This window comes from Gopherus flavomarginatus, chromosome 4 (assembly GCF_025201925.1).
Source record: "Gopherus flavomarginatus isolate rGopFla2 chromosome 4, rGopFla2.mat.asm, whole genome shotgun sequence".
Taxonomy (NCBI): Eukaryota; Metazoa; Chordata; order Testudines; family Testudinidae; genus Gopherus; species Gopherus flavomarginatus.
The window spans coordinates 24,957,848-24,974,372 of NC_066620.1; positions in this window are offsets into that span (position 1 = coordinate 24,957,848).

A 16,525-nucleotide genomic window follows, 5' to 3' on the forward strand; every position below is an offset into this window, starting at 1 on the left:
AGATTCTCCCATCCAGCAGAGCTGCATTTGGTGCAAGACCAGAGATTAAGGTGGCTCCAGCCACCTTTACACTCCACCAATCCTAGGGCTGACAGAGAGCGAGGTTGCTCCAATTGATACACAGCTGCCCAAAGTTCCAATGGACTATTCTGGCAGCCAGAGACTGCTAGTACATACCCGTTGCCAATTCACCTGTTTCCTCACTGACACTCAGTGTCAGAAAGCATAGGCTCATTATGGCAACATTACACCAGACAGTCCCCTAGGCTGACGGAGTACTCTAATACACAGGTAAGCACAGAGCCAACAAGGCACATTGGACCCTAGGATTGAGACCATTATATCTAGCTCATGTAAATTCCAAAAAGCTGTGTATGGTCTGTTAATTAACATGTGGATCCAGAATCCCTTGTGGATGTCACCAATCCACCTGTTGTCTGCATGATGGATTTTGCATTTGGATCTCTGGACTAACTGAAAGAGGCAAAAGTCCATGTAGGTAGATAGATCCCTAATGATTGTGCATCTAATAAGGTTTGTGTTTATTGACGTTACTGTATGAAATATACTGCACTCATATTCACATGCTATTTTCACAAATAAACATGAAAATAAATGGTGCAGAAGACTATGACCTCCTACTTTTGACCTAACCATACCCTGCTTACCATACTTACCTACCATACCGTACTTGGTAGATCTCCAAGTCTGAGCATATTCATATATTTGGCTTAATACACTGCAAGGCAAGATGGAACAACTTTTTAACACAAAGCATACGCCTAGCCATCATACATGCTGACTGCGATACACATTTATTATATGAATCCTTCATGTGGTTGGCCTTTTGGTATGTAAAACCAGATAAGAATTTTACTGAGGCTAAAATACAGCTCACTAATACAGAGTAGGCTGCTTGAAGCGTACCTGTATGGCTTGAGTAATCAGATATGTACGAGCAATTCTCTCGTCTATGTTATCGCTTACAAAGCTATAGTAATACCTAAAATGCACTTTAGTGAAAAATCCAATGCAAGTTTCTGTTTGCCTTCATGAGCACAGTGCTAAAATGCTTCCTGTCCTCTCAGAAATACTGATCTTTTCTCTCAAACAGAACTTTAAGTAAACAAGACATAAAGAAATAGAAACGAAGTTCATTCACTTATCCTAAACCACCTGAATGTAATGCAATGGGATTATTTTGTTTGGAAGACTCACAAATAAGAGTTTATTGTTGAATCCTGTTTCCATGACTGCAAGCAGTTGCTTATGTTTTGAATGGCTATACATGTTACTAACTTTATAATTCTCCTATTAAAATATAGAGCAGCTGCTGCCCTGGTCATATGCTAGGCACATGGAGCCCACCAGGGACAAAGCCCACTGTTAACAAGTAGAATTATTTTTAACACCCTCACATTTCTAACACAAATCCTCATCTCAGCAAAGTGGCAAGTGTCCATACTTTCCAGCTGGAGGAACACCTGCACAATACAAACTTCAACTGTGCTACATCTGATATTTAAATCAATTTTATTTCATCTGGCTAGCAGAATAATTTATCAGTACTGGTGAACAGAAACAGGGCAAAAAGTTAACTGCCTTTTATATGTAGGTAAAGATAGATGCCTCGATAAGCTGTTTACACTGCATTCATTTCTGTATATGTTAGGAAAAGACAGACCTGTTTAATAAAATGGAGTTGGCATATAGTTGCAAAAGGAAATTTAAGAGCAGAATACAACCATTCAGTTGTTTTCATCTTTGCATGGGACAAAGATGAGAACCTGTTTTATACTGGACATGTATATGTAACAAATAACTTTTTAAAGCAAATTAGCAGTCACAAAAGTGCTTCTTTCCTTAAAACTTCCTATTAATTATCTGAAAATGCATCTCTGTTTGGCAAAAAGAGCCTTTTCCCTATGATTTTAAACATATAATTGTCTCTGCAAATCAAGCAATAGGCTTACTCTGGCTCATATCAGTAAGTCCAAAAATGTAAAACTCTTACTTTAATTTACCCCTACTGTCTAGACGCTGTAGGTGAAGTGACCCTCCTGTAGGTACCTGCAGGATGGTGAGCTCTGTAGACCAAAATATTGGACTTAAACTTCCAGTTTGGTAGCATCTTGTGTCAATTTCTTCCTCTTCACATCCTTTTAGTAAGCCATTGGGGTAACCTAACATTCTGAGCCTGCACTTAACTGCTGTAAGTATCCATAATTCCCGCTATGTTCAGTGCTCAACACCTCTCACTGCTTCCAGAATCAAGCCCTTTGATAGTAGATTCAGTTCATGGGAGTGTTACTGTAGCATATCATTTTTCATTGTTTAACCTCTGGGTTCAAGACCAGGAGAGTACAATGTTCTCCATGAAGTTGTCTGGCTACTGATTGAAGGCAAAACCCCTAGACCCTAATCTTAAGCCTGCTCTAGAATGTTTCACTAAAGATGAATATTTAAAAACTGATTATTATTACATACTTTCAATAATAAATAACAGGTTAGAAATTTAGGGCTCCTCTATACATAGTGTTTATACTGCTGTAACGAAGAACATGACATGAAGTGGTACCACCTCCTATCCTGGATACAGTTATGCTAGTGTAAAGGTGGTTACCATTGGTATAGTATATTTCTGTTATGATTCATACCTATTAATAACAGCAATAATTAAAACCTGTTTAATTAGTACTGTAAGGCACTCAGATCACTGGACACAGGTTGTAAGAGAAGTGAAGAGTACATATTCTTAGCTTTATTTTTGTCATTCAGAGTTTATACAGAGTAGCATTTTGGAAAACACCCTCTGACAACTGGTTTATATAATGTGTGCCTGCTTGTAACCCTCAGACTGCCAGTTATTAATTGCAATGATCCAAAGATACTGGGACAAATCAGCCTCAAGCCACTCTCAATTTCTGTGCATCCAGTCAGAAGCAATCAGCTGCATGTGCAAAGGAAATGTACAAAAGAGGGGTGGGCTGAGCTATCCCTCCGCCAGATAGTAAGAGATTGATCCTGGCCTCAGATATGTAAACATGTACCACCATATATAGTCTCTTTTGAGATCAACTGCAGTTGAGCAGCTGAACATACATGAAAGGAAGGGTCTCAACTCATCATTCTAGAAATTTAACAGATAAATACAGTTGGCATCTACAAAGCTGGCTGTCCTTGCAGAATTGACTCATGTTTTCTGTTTAGTTTTGGGATCTTCTCCCTCAGCTGCTAGCACACACCAATAATATCAATCAGAAACCATTGTGTGGACTCTCACCATTATATTAGCTCTGTGAACTTCCAGCACACTTGCTTGTGCCCAGGAATTTGTCCCTCAAACAGAGGTTGACTTGTTCACCCAAGCTATAGTAAACCTATGAAAATAGAGGCTTGAAGTTGAAGTGTTAGATGGGAATGTGCCATCTGCTCCAGAATTAGAAAAAGAAAACACAACAGAAGCTAAGCATGGTGGCAGAGTAATGCAGTGAGCAGCACCCTGTTACAAAATGTTCATTTTAAAGTTGCAGTTTTTTGTCTCTGTCCAATTTCAAGGAACAGCCCACAGAAAGATATACTAAGAAGAGCTAGTGAGGACCAGACAATTCAAAGTATGGTGCTCCTGGGGAACACAGGCAGTTTCTGTACCAGTCCCATATCACACGTTAATACACCCTGAAACTGAGATGGCAGCGAATCTAAACTCGGGGTCCAAGTATGTAGCTTAGTCTCTCTCCATATTAACTCTGGGAAAATTTAAATTCAGATCTGTAGTTTGAAACACCACACTGAAAAGCACCCAGATTCTGGCTTTGGGTATATCAACTTATCTAAACAAAGTCCAGATCTGATGGAATAGGGATCCTTATCCTAAATCTAATCCTGCAAGGTGCATTTTCAGTTGGCCTTAGGAGCCTTTCAGAATCAGGCCCTTAAGCCATAGCAGATTGACAAGCACAACTAGAAGAAAAAAGCCAATACTTAAAAGGTGTCAGCTAATACACAGCAACTTGTTGAGGGCTGATTCATTGAAAGGATCACAAAATGATTAAAATGTCTATTGAACCACCACATTTTACATCTGTGTACAAAAGATTAATGTATTAATTAGGACCTCCCTGCTTTTCAGCTGCCCAAACTTGTTAGAGAAAACCAAATAAAATAATAAGCACTGAAAACCAAAATATTTTTACTGTTAACCAAAATATTTTAATTAAGAAATGCCACTGGAGTGCGTCATGGAAATTGTTCACGTTCCTCATGTTCCCATTCTCTTCAATGGGCTAGGGTCTGTATCCCCAACCAGTTCAGTATCTCCCATGATGCACCTCGTCCCCTTACCTATATAGGAGATCATGTTGTATTATGGGAGATGTAGTCTGATCATTTAACACATAAGAGCAAACTAAAATCCTAGTTTTGAATATGGTACACTTGCATTTTGAAGGGGATAGACATGTGAACCTGGATATGGATCTAAATTTCTCAGCTGCTCCCATTTCTATAATGAGTAAAACCAAAAATCCTGATTCAAACACGACTGCCCGGGGGGGAGGGGGAAAGTGAGGCAATTTGCCCCAGGCTCCGGGTCCTGCAGGGGCCCCCCTGAGAATACGGAGTTCTATAGTATTGCAACTTCTTTTTATGGACAGGGCCCCCAAAATTGCTTTGCCCCAGGCCCCCTGAATCCTCCAGGCAGCCCTGGATTCAAACAACCCTTCTCCTGAACTGTGGGGTATCTGAAAGCCCAATCTGTATTTTGCAACTCAGACCCCATCCTACCCTAATCCTTAATGAAGCTATTTTGTTTCATGAGTTCTTTAAAAGAACTGGCAAAGGTAGATAGTGGGAAACATGAAGCAACATGCTGAGCAGTCATTGTGAGGCAAGCTATTTTATGCCTAAAACCAAGTCACGAAGATCAAAATAGTAACATGAAACCTTATTGGGATAGGAAGAATTCTGCATTTGCTCTGGTATGCTGAAAGGGGAAGCCCTAAATTATACAGTGAACATCTTTAATCAAGTACTAAAATTTCATGGAATTCAGGCTAGGCTGTCAAAGTGGGGTTTGTTTGTTTTAAGAACATATTATGTATATGCCAAAACAAGTCCCTTTCCTTCTCTTTTAATAAATGCATAGCAGAGCTGAGTGTCTCTCCAGACTGACCCATGTACCATTTCTCCACTGTTTCAAATAAATGTTATCTGATTGGAACTGTAGTGAAACCTTTACAAAAGAATACACTGTTTTAGGGCACAGCCCAGATTACTTCCAAATGTATTGGGTACAATTCTGCTTCCCATTTTTATTTGAAGGCTAATCCTAACAAGCAACTGATTATTGTCATTATTATTTTATTATTATTTACAGCATACCTATGCTAAAGTTTGTTCTTGGTTCTATCACAAACAAGCAGTTTAATTATTCATGATTATCAGTTTAAGGTTTGTTAAAATTTATTTTGGGTAGTGGCAAATAATTGGAAAATTACCAGACAGGAAAAATGCAAAAGTAAATGGTGTACAAGGACTACTCACATACAGATGAAAACATAAGTTGGAAAACAGGCACCACATATTTTTAATAGGAATTAAAGGAGAATAGTGTTTCAGGTTTTTAGATAAATACACTATGTTAGATTCAGTAAAGAATAACAAATAGTGCCCACATAGCAAGATAATATGAATTTTTAATTATTATAAGTGAGGAAGTTTCTCCGCTGCAGGACGTTCCATGCTTTAGTAAACAAGACACTCCTAGAAGGAACATGGGGATTATGCCATTGGACAGCAATAGAAAGTCTCCCAGCTAACAAAAGAAAACAGAGAAAGGAATCAATTTTCCTAGTAGAAACTTCATTAACCACCTCCCAGAAAAGCCAATTTGTGATACAAATTCTATTGTTTCCACTTTGTGTAAAATCCTACTCCTATTTTCACTACGATTTTTTATTTTTGCCACAACAGCCATCAGAGGACTTGACTTTGTGAAATTACTTCTGCAGTTTAATTAACACAATCAAGCACCTGTTCCTATTCTGACTGAGTTTTGTCATTGACTGTTTTGGTGGTACGTGAGGATCTGGTAGAATATGCTGTTCAGGGACAATACTGAATTTCTTGCATACCCAAACCTCCCGTTGACTTTTGGTGGGAGGAAGCTGAGGGAAGAAAGAATTTAAGAGCAAACATGTAGGGAGGACTTGTCCATGAAAAGTAAATGTTCACTTGTCTACCTCTAAAGGAGTTTTTTTTTATTTCAGAACTCAGCGCACTGAGTAAAATCAGACCAGTTTACGGGAGGGAAGGGCTAATGAGCATTAGGAGCAATACTGTTACTTTGGATTCTAAGAAGAACTGTGTGAAATTGATATATAAAGTAGAAAAGACTAACTTAGCCTTTTCTCATATTACACAGAAAGTTTATTTAACAATCCACTTTTGCTAATTCAGTTTTGTTCCTTTACCTCACAGATAAAACTCTCCTAAAAGATATCACATTGATCAGAAAAGAAATGAAGATTCAAAACTGTTAGTGTTCATGTTCACATCAAATAATATTGATATTAATATTCCAGTCAAATACATTCACCTGCAAGGCACCTACATAATTAGAATACAATTTCTAAGATGGCAGTTTGTAGGCAGAGTCCTCTGCTATCATAAAAATAGCTGTTAAGTAACCATTCAACTTGTAATAATTTGATGCTTGTACTAAGTCCAAAAAGTCATTAAAACAAGATACTTTAAAACTGTAACTCTAGTAATGTTGACTGTTTTTTTCTTTCCTGTGCTCCTTCTGCTGGAGGGGTGTGACATGGGAGAAGATTAACAGCTATAACAAAAGATTCTTTATGAAGTTTCCTGTTGCCGGCCTAACTGCCAACATTTTCATCTAGTATGGAATTCCACATAATATTCTTGGCATTTATTAACGATGTGATAAACAGGGGAAACCCAATTTGTACTGTATTTTATATGTTTGGGGATTATTCTAGATTAAATGCACTAGATTATAGATGTGTAAAATATTTTAATTATTTGCTTCCCATGCCTTTGTACTGAAGCAGTGCTTTAAAAGAACCCCACAAATCTAATTATGACCCTGACTATGACCCCATTTGCTTCAATGGGATTACTCATGTGGCATAAAGTTATATACACAAGTGCTTTGCTGTGTCAGGGCCTAATGAGCATTCAGAGCTTGCGTACAAAGGTTAGCCATATACTTAGGCTGCCTTTGGAAGCCTCCCACAAATTGAGGAAGGACCGCTCAAGACCACTTCCTTAGCTGATGATGATGATATAAGCCTGACTCAGTCTCAAATTCAGGTAGCTTCCATACTGTGCAAAAGTTTGTGTCTTCTGTAACTCAGAGCTCAGGACCAGAGGACTGTGATTTCTTGCTATTGCATTAGAACTGTAAATGAAGTTTCAAATTTACAATCACTAATTATAAGTATCTTGTGCTAACTCACCTCTGGTCACTATGCATGGCATACTGGAAACTCCATTATAGATTCTGCAAGATATTCAGTCACAGTCATTAAGCTACTCTGAGGAATATAGGGGATGAGGATAGAGTATTTGCAATCCGATGTTATGGCAGCTCTGAACTACCTCTTGTCAATAGGACTCCAGATTAATCCTAATATAATTCATTGCAGACTTTTCCTGCCTTTGAAGTTCAGTTCCTTTATCCCATCTATCTGGATACTGTTAAACCATCCCTGCCAGGCATAATTTCTATCCCAGAGGCATTAAGATAATTCAGAAGAGCTTTCCCCCCGCCCCTTTGGAATACACTACATATGCTGTGACGAAGCTGGAGATTTTTGTAGTGTTTTACATGAATAGTGTGTGCGCTTCTCAGTTTTCCTGTGACCTGCATGTTTAACAAGGTGATGGGAGAGGGTTTGCTGTTGCAGAGGACCAGGTGTGACCACGCCTAGCAGCTGGGACCCACAGACAACGGCCTGGAGATGGGGAACCCTAACAACCAGTGACCTATTGACTAAAAGGCCCACTCCAGCTTGGCAGTCAGCCAGTTCTGGCCAGTGAGAGGACAAAGGGCTGAGGAGAGAGGACCCCCATGACCTGACCAACCAGTTCCAACCAGAGGGGAACAAAGGATGGAAGAGAGAGGGCTCCAGAGACCTGTTTACCTGGGACAGAAGACAAAGACAAGAGAGGAGCTGTTGCAGCTGATGATATAGGATGCCTCAGCTGGAAGGAGTGGGTCTCTGGGCTGGGAGGAGAGAGCAGCCAGAGCCCACCTGGAGGCTGGAGAGACCTAGATGTTCTGTAGTGAGGGCTGCTAGGCATGAGGCCTGAGAGTTTCCTATGCTGTGTTCAGATGCTCAATAAATCCTCCTGTTTTATGCTGGCTGAGAGTCACTCCAGTCTGGAGATCAGGGTTGCATTATTCCCTCTGGGCTTGGAGGCCCCAGGGGTCCAGAGCAAATGGACTCCCTGAGGGAGCCCACAATGAGAGACAGGAGTGCTGAGGACTCAGAGATATGCTGCTCCAGGAGGCAACGGGGCCACCAGCTTAACCCCCGAGAGAGAGTGGAGCCCTGAGAAGGGCGGTCGCACTGAAGGGGGTTCCTCCCAGGGACCGTATGGAGCCGAGAAAGAGCATGAGTCCTGTGAGTCTGTGACATATGCATGCATTTTAAAAAAATTCCCAAGGTAAGGTTATCCCCAGTTAGTCAACCACTACCAACGGGAATCCCAATCATCATCATTCTCCTCCTCATTGTCTAACAACTCATCGTCTTCATGCAAGGCCCTCCTTAAACTCTTCTGCCATGATCCCTACAAAAAACTTGACAATAGTTTCACTGCTAGTGGGCTGAAATCACAGTCCATCATGCTGGCCAATATTGTCTCATTGTTTTATTGCATGCTCCTGTCTATATCAGTCTGTTATCCCTTGTCATATACTTACATTGTAAGCTCTACAGGGCAGGTCTTTTTGTTCTGTGCTTGTACAGCACCTATCACAGTGAGGTCCTGGTCCATGACTAGGGTTGCTAGGCACTATGATAATACAAATAACAATAATAATATCACCACCCTGTTAGATTATAGATTTATGAGACGTTTAGAAAATATCACCTAGGAAGCTCATACCTACCAAACTAGCCATCAAAATAAAGGATTATTTGTTGTCAAAATGTGATATCACACATTATTACAGGATTCTTAAGATAGCCTTGAATCGGTCTGCAATTTGGGTGATCTCCATCACTCATAAAGGCAGGACGTGAAAACAGCTCCTTGGAATTGTCTACAATCCCTGCAAGATTTTTAAATCTGCACTGCCTAATTCCCTGAACCAACCCAGGAGACTTCCTTGAAGTACAGTCCTCAGCTCTGTTGACTTATCTTTTAAAAGGTAATATCAATCCCAATGATATTGGTTTGTTTTGATGTTGTAAATTGGTCTCCATAGATATGGCTGAAATCATGCCCTAAGGCACTGATGCTGGAGCCAATAACCACGTAGTCATTAGTCTGTGCAAACATTAAAAGGTTTAAAGATGTTAACGCCTACCCATCTATTTCAACAGTGAAAGGCACTAAGGAAGAGATTAACATGAGGTACAAGGATAAGGCTTTAGTAAGGACCAGGAGATCCCCTGTGGGACAGAAAAGTAACAGCTGAGCATGTGTGTCCTACTAAACAACAATCGGGGAGGAATATTGTTATAGCTGTGTTGATCCCAGAGACAAGCTTTTGAACTACACTGGGCTCTTCTTCAAGTCTGGGAAAAGAAGAGCCCTGTGTGGCTTGAAAGGGTGTCTCTCTTCAACAGAACTTCAAACAATAAAAGATACTACCTCACCACCTTGTCTCCCTAATCAGGAGAGGAGATCTACAGTACTATACCTAGTCTGCAGTTCAGGTGACTTTCAGGGTGTTCAAGCTCACATTGTAGACTTTTAGTTCATCTGGATGGATCACAGATTTCCTCAAATAAAAATTGAAGCAAGAAAAGCGCAGCTAGCCTGGGACTATTGATAAGGAACTAACCTATCTACAGGTTTTTAAAAGTAGATTTCTGCAATAGGCTATGGCAGCTCCCTTGATGACTGAATTCAAACTGAATTCAAACAGAAAAGGGCTACTAGGATGATCTGAGACATGGAAAACCTGTCTTATGAAAGGAGACTCAAAGAGCTTGGGTTGTTTAGCCTAACCAAAAGAAGGCTGAGGGGAGATATGACTGCTCTTTATAAATATATCAGAGGGATAAATATCAGGGAGGGAGAGGAATTATTTAAGCTTAGTACCAATGTGGACACAAGAACAAATGGATATAAACTAGACACTAGGAATATTTGGACTTGAAATTAGATGAAGGTTTCTAATCATTAGAGGAGTGAAGTTCTGGAACAGCCTTTTAAGGGAAGTAGTGGGGGCAAAAGACATATCTGGCTTCAAGACTAAGCTTGATAAATTTATGGAGGGGATGCTATGATGGGATAGCCTAATTTTGGCAATTAATTCATCTTTGATTATTAGCGGGGTAAATATTCCCAATGGCCTGTGATGGGATGTTAGATGATGTAGGATCTGAGTTATTACAGAGAATTCTTTCCTGGGTGCTGGCTGGCGAGTCTTGCCCACATGCTCAGGGTTTATCTGATCACCATATTTGGGGTCGGGAAGGAATTTTCCTCCAGGGCAGATTGGCAGAGGCCCTGGAGGTTTTTCACATTCCTCTGCAGCATGGGGCACGGGTCACTTGCTGGAGGATTCTCTGCACCTTGAGGTCTTTAAACCACAATTTGAGGACTTCAATAACTCAGACATAGGTTAGGGGTTTGTTACAGGAGTGGGTGAGTGATATTCTGCGGCCTGCATTGTGCAGGAGATCAGACTAGATGATCATAATGGTCTCTTCTGACCTTAAAGTCTATGAGTTTATAAGACTATATAAATTGTGTGCTACTGTTACACCTGTAAAAAAATTCATGTCAGCATTCTTGTATATAATGTAACATTTGTATCTGTTACAAGTTTGTTTAATATCTCAGGGAGGTATGTCTGGAGCCAAAATTAGAACTGGTGCTTTGATGGTGTTTCAGTTCTGCAGGACTGACCCCTAGATCTTTTTAAATCTTCAAGAAGAAAACAAAAAATAAACCAGGATCCAATTCTCTTCTGACTTTCACTGTTGCAGGTCATCAATGTAAAACCACTATGAGAATAGAACCAGCCCCAATTATGCCAAAATATTCAGGTTTAGCTCAGTATCAAGATACTTGGCTTGTGCAGACTGGCATGCAAAGTCCCAGTGGTAACACATGGGAAAGGCACATGATGCTTCTTGAGATGCATACCACTACTTATATCATCAACAGCTATCAGTCACTTCAAGCTCCAAAGGCTATTAGCAATTCAAGACATTTAATGAAATTAACATTTTTGCATGTGAATCAGAGAGGTACCCTCTGTCACTACATTGTGCACAGAACCCATTTGATTTCAGGATACCACATGGCACAGCAATCACAACACAGTCTATTCTTGATTATGTCTTTTATGATGTGCTGAAAAAGCAGCTGCACCCATATCCATTAAGAAAGAAAGAAAGAAAGAAAGAAAGAAAGAAAGAAAGAAAGAAAGAAAGAAAGAAAGGACTAAGTGGAACTCAGACTTGAATAAGGGGTGAGATTATCCCATTCTGGTCAGTGTCAGTATGACATGAAGACCCAATCTCACCCATTGCACAAGAAAAGCAGGTTTGCTCTTAACACACATGATAATATGTTCAAGAACACTTTGTCCTAGTGAAGCTATTATTCCTGTAAAACTGCAAAGCTCAGTTTCTGCTTGGTTTATACATGATGTAAATGTCACTCACATAAGATAAAGTTGCCTTGGGGCAACTTAAACTTGAATATCTGATATTTCAAACACATTCAGTGCTTTACATTTAGGAATCATCATAACATGTTCTTTTGTGGCTAGTCTCCTTTTATCCTGTCTCCCTTGAAACTGCATGCCTACTTAGTGTTCACCAGGCTTTCCTAGGACTTTGAAATGAAATATCCAAGATTATACAGATTAATGGCATTTCATAGAAGAGCTAAGCTGAGCAACTTGTGTAACTAACATGACAAGTTGCTCTTCGCAAGAGCATACATTCTTTGAGAAGAATATAGGGATAGGGTGACCATATGTCCCATTTTGGCTGATACAGTCCCTTTTTTAAACCCAGTCCCAGCCGTCCCAACTTTTTTGGCAAAAGTAGGCATTTGTCCCATTTGCTCTCGCCTACTTGATCTGTTGGCAGGAGCAAATGGGATAAATGCTGACTTTTGTCAAAAAAGTGGAGTGTGGGGGGGCAAGCAGTGATGCCAGCCCCATGGGGGGAGGGGAGGATAGGAGTCTGGCAGGAGGAAGGCAGGGCTTGAGCCAGCAGCCAGCCCCAGCCTTTGGGAAATATGGTCACCCTATCTAGTATGTGTGTTGCTGCTTCTCCGAGCCCTGCCTGCCCCCAGTGTGGGGAGCAGGGCTTGGGCGAGTGGCTGGGGCCAGCTCCAGGTGAGGCATCAGGTGAGCAGCTCGGGCCAGCCTGCATGGGAAGGGGTCAGGTGAGCAACTCAGACCAGCCCTGCGCAGTGTCCCATTTTCCCTTTGGAAAATATGGTCACCCTGTATAGGAACCTGTTTAATTAAATGTACTACCATACTGCATGAAAGTTCCATCTGTGTGGTATTTCCTCCCAGTCATGAAGCCTGCATACCGTGCTTGGGTCTATTAAGTCCTGCTAGTTTATTACAAAGATGAACAACACTGGTAATGACCTAGAAACAAACAAATGAATACACTTATCATCTGATACAGCTCTATAGATTAAAAAGCAGGTCCATAGATAGGTGTATGGATGTGAGAGAGATAGAGAATTTAAAAGTTCCCTGAATTCCTTATTTGTTTACTTATCTAATTGCATATGAACAATTTGAATCTACCACCGGCCTGTTGAGATGCCAGATTTTGTTTGCAAGCATGTTCCATCAGAGGCAGGTACACAGTTCAAGTTATATGCTATGTAAATCTAAACTGTCTAACACAGTTATCTAATTTTTTGCAGAATTAAATAACATAAAAGATAAAGATTGTTGCTTTCAATCTTCACTTGTGACCCTCAAAAAACAACTATTTTGCTAATATATTACTAGTTAGACAAGTTATGAATAAAATTAATTGATGAAGCTAGCAACTAGAAAGTAATATAAATCATAAAAATTATTTAACTTATTGCACCAGAGGTAAAATTCAATTAGAGTTGTGCCATGGACTGTGGTGGAACCAGGATTTACCCCAGGTTTTCCAACTTCATTATGCATGACTATATACATACATTCATGTGAACCTTATGTCTGCAGCTACCTGATGTGTGTGCACTGAAATAAAGTACTTGTGTGCATAAAGTGACAATTAAAATTCAGTGCATGTTCTATTGCAAAATTCAGTATATTGCTTTACTTTTCAAAAAATTACATGACACTATTCAATCAAAATCTAACTATATAACAAGGTTACAAATAAGGCAAGAAAAAAATGAAAAAATAAATGAAATATATAAAATAAGTGGAAAATCCTGTCCTCCTGAGGGTTGGGCATTGTTCTCATTAGTGATGGGTGAACTCATTTTGCCTGATTTCAAACCCGCTCAAACATTCAAATATTCAGTCTCAACTTGAATGTTGTTGGTTCTGCATCCTTCTTAAGAAAGACTATTAAAACAAACAGCAGAAAGAAAGAGAGAGGCAAAAATTATGAAGAAAAAATAGATTTGATGTAAATTATGTCCAGGTTATCCATTCATGCCTCTCTAAATTTTGGAGGCATGAGGAAGGATGGTCTCTATCTCTAATAGTACAGGTTTCCCTTTAGAAAAACACTTTTAATTGAATCTAAACTTGGGGTAGACAGTATATTTACCAGTTAGCTTAGTTACCTCAGATTAATTTTGTAAACTCTGCGCTAAACTTTGAGATTCACAAAACATCAGTCTCTGAAAGGACCACCTTAGCTCTTATGCAACACTTGAAATCCCTCTATAGTCACAAAGCATAGGTCCCTGGTTTTGTTTTAACTCAAACATAGTTGTGTAATCGCCCACGCAGCAAAATACAAGGCAATTTGTGGAGTGATTTGTCATACATCCTCTTATTTCTAACCTAACCAGCATGTTCATTACAAAACATAAAAATCATTGAATGTTCAAATTCTCTTCCAAAATCCTCAGTAATGCATGACCATCTATCTGAGGTCATAAATTAAGTCTACATACTGTAGTACAGGATAAACTAATTTTCATGCATTAAATGTGTTAATGTAAACTTATAAAATAATGTACTTGAAGCAGTGAATTTCAGTATGACACAACACTTGAGAGTTCTGCATAATTAAATTAACTAAATAAAACACATTGAATTAGAGAAACCGCAATAGAATCTCATTCAGGTATTCAGGATTACTCTTCTCATATGACTAATTTTGTTCTCAGTCACATGACTTGAACCAAACTCTCCTCCAGTCTGCATGACAGCATGTTGCATTCTGCACATCTCTTCCAACTAATGGGTTATGAAGGAGACACTCATTGTCACTTAACAAGTTCTCTGACAAAACAATGTAAAACATTTATTTTTGTTAATACTTACAGATAAATCTGCTTTGTGTATTACCTCACTCTAAATTGTTTTTTTAATTTTGCATATGCCAAATGTACACAGGTAAACATTTTCACAAGCAAGTAATCTGCAGCAAGACTCTCTCTCTCTGCTACAGACACTTGGCATAGCTACAGCAGCACAAAGAAGCCATTAAAGAGATTTAACCAGCCTCCTGAAAAGTCCACCTGTGTAAGTCTGGAATCCCCAGGTGCGGTAGAACCAACCAAGTGGCTTTATGCCAGCCCCATCTCAGCAGCCAGGGGGAGGGATAGCTCAGTGGTTTGAGCATTGGCCTGCTAAAGCCAGGATTGTGAATTCAGTCCCTGAGGGGGCCATTTAGGGATCTGGAGCAAAAATCTGTCTGGGGATTAGTCCTGCTTTGAGCAGAGGGTTGGACAAGATGACCTCCCGAGGTTCCTTCCAACCCTGATATTCTATGCTGAGTGTTCCCAAAGAAAAAGGTGTGGCCAGAGTATCCATGTGCACTACTGATCCCCAGCTGCCAGAACAGCCCCTAGGAACCATGGACAGCTGATTGCAACTCAGGGCATGGCTACACTTGCAGATATGGATAACTGTGAATTAAACCAGCCCTCGAAGAGCACAGTAGGGAAAGCGCCGCAGTGTGTTCACACTGTCAGCTGCAAGTGGACTAGCATGGCCACATTTGTGCCACTTGCAGTATCATTGGGAGCAGTGCATTATGGGCAGTTATCCTATAGAGCACCTCTTCCCATTCTAGCACTATGGCTTGTGGGCAGGGGGTTGCAGGGTCTTCTGGGTACTGTCCCAATGCCCCATGATGCATCGTTTCACATCCCAGCAATCTCTGTGCTTCCATACACATTGGCATCATCTTTCAATGTTTTTTGTACTGTGCGCTCTGTCTTCTCTTTCGGTCTGTGGGAATGGATCCTGAAGTGCTGAGGAATATGCTGATGGGTCTCACCAGCACATCACAATGGCAGTCGAGTTACTCCTTAAGCTAAAAACTGACAGTGAGGCGTCCGACGATGATGTCAACTCGCATAATGCATATGACACGAGATTGCTTGTGGCATTCACGGACATTCTCACTGCAGTGGAACGCTGCTTTTGGGCTCAGGAAACAAGAACTGAGTGGTGGGAATCACATTGTCATGCAAGTCTGGGATGACGAGCAGTGGCTGCAGAACTCAGATGAGAAAAGCCACTTTCATGGGACTGTGTTATGAGCTCGCCCCTACCCTCCAGAGTAGGGACACGAGATTGAGAGCTGCCCTGCCGGTGGAGAAGCAGGTGGCTATTGCAATCTGGAAACTGGAATCTCCAGACAGCTACTGATCAGTCACTAACCAGTTTGGAGTGGGAAAGTCGACCACTGGAATCTCATTGATGCAAGTTTGCAGGGCCATTAATCGCATCCTGCTCAGATGAACCGTGACTCTGGGGAACATGCATGACATTGTGGCTGACTTTGCATAAATGGGTTTCCCTAACTGTGGATGGGTGATAGATGGGATGCATATTCTAATTCTGGCACCAGCCCACTTAGCCTCCGAGTACGTTAATCGGAAGGTGTATTTCTTTATGGTTCTCCAAGCACTTATGGATCACAGTGGGCATTTCATTGACTTTAATGCATGTTGGTCCGGAAAAGCGCATGATGCATGAATCTTTCAGAACACAGGCCTGTTCAGGAAGCTGCAAACCGGGACTTTCTTCTCAGACCAGAAGATCACCGTAGGGCAGTGGTCCCCAACGTGGTGCCCGCGGGCGCCATGGCACCCACCAGGGCATTTATGTGTGCCCGCCTAGTGCCCAGCAAGGGAGAGAAGC